Below are 2,796 nucleotides of genomic sequence, written 5' to 3' on the forward strand. Positions count from 1 at the left end.
GGTCATGGAGGCGGGATGGACAATGGGGAGTATCTCAGGGTTACTGAAACAAAACACCACAGCTAAAGTAACTTGGGGAGGAAAGGGTTGCTTCAGCTCATAAGTCCCAATCACAGTCTGTCATGAAGGAAGTCAGGGCAGGAACCTGGAGGTAGGACCTGAAGCAGAGGCCACAGAGAAATGCTGTGCACTGCTTGTTCAATGTGACTTATTCAGCATACTTATTTATTTGTTTGCTTGTTTTTCCAGACAGGGTTTCTCTGTGCAGCCCTGGCTGTCCTAGAACTCACCCTGTAGACCAGGCTGGTCTCGAATTCAGAGACCTGCCTGCCACTGCCTCCCAAAGGCTGGGATTAATGGTGAACCATCCACCACACCTGGCAACTCCTTAGGGTCAGCACAGAGAGGCTGTGGTCCACAGGGGGCCAAGGCTGCGCCTTGTGCTGGCAGCAGAGTTTGGTAATGTGTAAGTCTTCCAGGTGGCACTGATTTTGAAGACATGAAGAGGAAATGAGAGCAGCTGAGGCTTGGCACTGTGTATCGGGGTTAGAGTCCCTGAAGAGAAGCCTGGGGAGGCTGTTGGTGAAGATGCAGGCCACGTGCATAAGAAACACCATTTTGGAGTTGCCAGTGCCATGGGGTGGCCTCCAAGGGAAGCAGTAGATGTGGACTGGAGCTGGCCTGAGCCTATAAAACTTGTGTCCTGTGGCAAAACCTTGGAAGCTAGAATATTGTGAGTCTCAGAAGTCTGACACTGACCTTTCTGCTGTTGAACTTTGGTTCTGTTTTTATTGAATGTATCTGTGTCCTAGTTTTTCCTTCTATGAGAATGTGTTTAGCTGCTATTTCATCATCACCACCACAACCATCATCATCATCATCATGTTGGGATAGGTTTTCTCTGTGTAGCTCTGGCTGTCCTGGAAGTCACTATGTAGACCAGGCTGTCCTTGAACTCAGAGATCCGCCCACCCCTGCCTCCAGAGTGCAGAGATTAAAGGAGAGATTAATACTGTGCCTGGCTATTTAATGTATTTTTATTTTACAGGAGCCCACAGTTGAGAGACCTCAGAATTTTACCGAGACTTTGGAGTTTTAGAGAGACTTCGGATATTTTAGAGAGGCTTAAACTTTGAGAGGGATTTTGGCTGTTTGAAGGAATTAAATTTTAAAGACTGTAGGACTTTTAAAGTTATTTGTGATTTATTTTGCTATACTAATATTAACATGTCATCTTGGGGACACATGAGAAAGGAAAGGTTCTAGTTGAATAGTGATATTGTCTGTGTATGAAATTGACAATTGTGCCGGCTAGTTTTATGTATACTACCATTTTGGATGAGGGAATCTCAATTGAGAAAATTCCCCCACTAGATTTGCCTGTGGACAAGCCTGGGATGCATTTTCTTGATTGATGGTTGACGTAGAGAGGCCCAGCTTACTGTGGGCAGTGCCACCCCTGGGCTGGTGGTCCTGGATGTTATTGAGAAAGTAGGTTGAGCAAACCATGAGGAGCAAGCCACACTCCTCCACGGCCTTCGTGTCAGCTCCTGCCCCCAGGTTTCTTCCTTGAGTTCCCGTCCTGATTGACGATGAACTACAACCTGTAAAATGAAATAAGCCTTTTCCTTCCCAAGTTGCTTTTGGTCTTGAAGCGTTATCACAGAGATAGAAACCCTAGGACTCCGGTCCTGCCAGGGCCACCAGGGGGCAGCATCACCAAAGCCAGAGCAGGGGCTGTCAGCCAGAAAACAAGGCTGAAGGTGCCTGAGCCACCCCAGTGCCTTTCCTCTGTGTGGCATATCCTTCTAAACGTTTTCTAAACCGCTACCTACCTATAGGCACTACAGAATCATGGCGTTCTGTTCTATGTATGCTTTTTCCTGAATGTAAAGTTATTATTTGATTTACTTTGATTCTTTTGTTTTGTTTTGTTTTTTGCCTCAGCATAGCACGGAACATTCTCCTGTCTCTCTGTCTTGAATGCTGGGTTTACAGGTGTGAGTCTCCATACCTGGCTTTAAATTGTTCATATTTTTTTTTATTTAACTGGGAAAGTGCATGTGGCATGCAGGTGGGAATTCAGAGGAGAACCCCCAGTCTCCTCGACTTTTACGTTGACACAGGCGGCCCCAAGCACATGTGGGATGTCTCCCCTCAGCCTTCCATCCTGGCATGGGAGCATGGAGATCACAGGCGCCTTGCTGCATCAGGTTTCACACGGTTCTGGGGATCCAAACTTAGATCCTCACACTTGTATAGTAAGTATTCTACCCATAGACTCGTCTCCCAAGCCCCCAAAATTCCAAGCCCCATAACTGAGTGTATACAGACGGGCTTACTTACTGGATATCATGCTAGGGATTAGGTCATGGGCTGAAAACCTTCATGTCCTAGAACATGCCTTTCTGCACTGGTACTGACTCCAGGCTCCTCTCCTTGGTCTCATAGGTTTTGTGGCAGGTTCTTTTGAACCCCCGTGTGTGTGGGAGCCCCAAGTCTCAGACGTTGTGTCTTGGCACCTCTTCTCCAATCCAGCCCTCATCCACTGTCACTCTTCTGCCTTCCACAGAGCGGCTGTTTTTTTTTTTTTTAACCCACATTTGCATTTCCAGATCTTAGAAAAGCAACATTCAGGTTACACGGGTGCTGGTGTCCTAATATCGATCTCCCTCTTAATCCCCATGTGTGTGGCCATGCTCCCTGCCATGATGATAATGGTCTAGGCCTCTGAAACTGTAAGCAAGCCCAATTAAATGCTTTCTTTTAGTGAGTTGTCTTAGTTTGGGTTTCTAT

The sequence above is a fragment of the Cricetulus griseus genome, chromosome 5, assembly GCF_003668045.3.
Source record: "Cricetulus griseus strain 17A/GY chromosome 5, alternate assembly CriGri-PICRH-1.0, whole genome shotgun sequence".
Classification (NCBI taxonomy): Eukaryota; Metazoa; Chordata; class Mammalia; order Rodentia; family Cricetidae; genus Cricetulus; species Cricetulus griseus.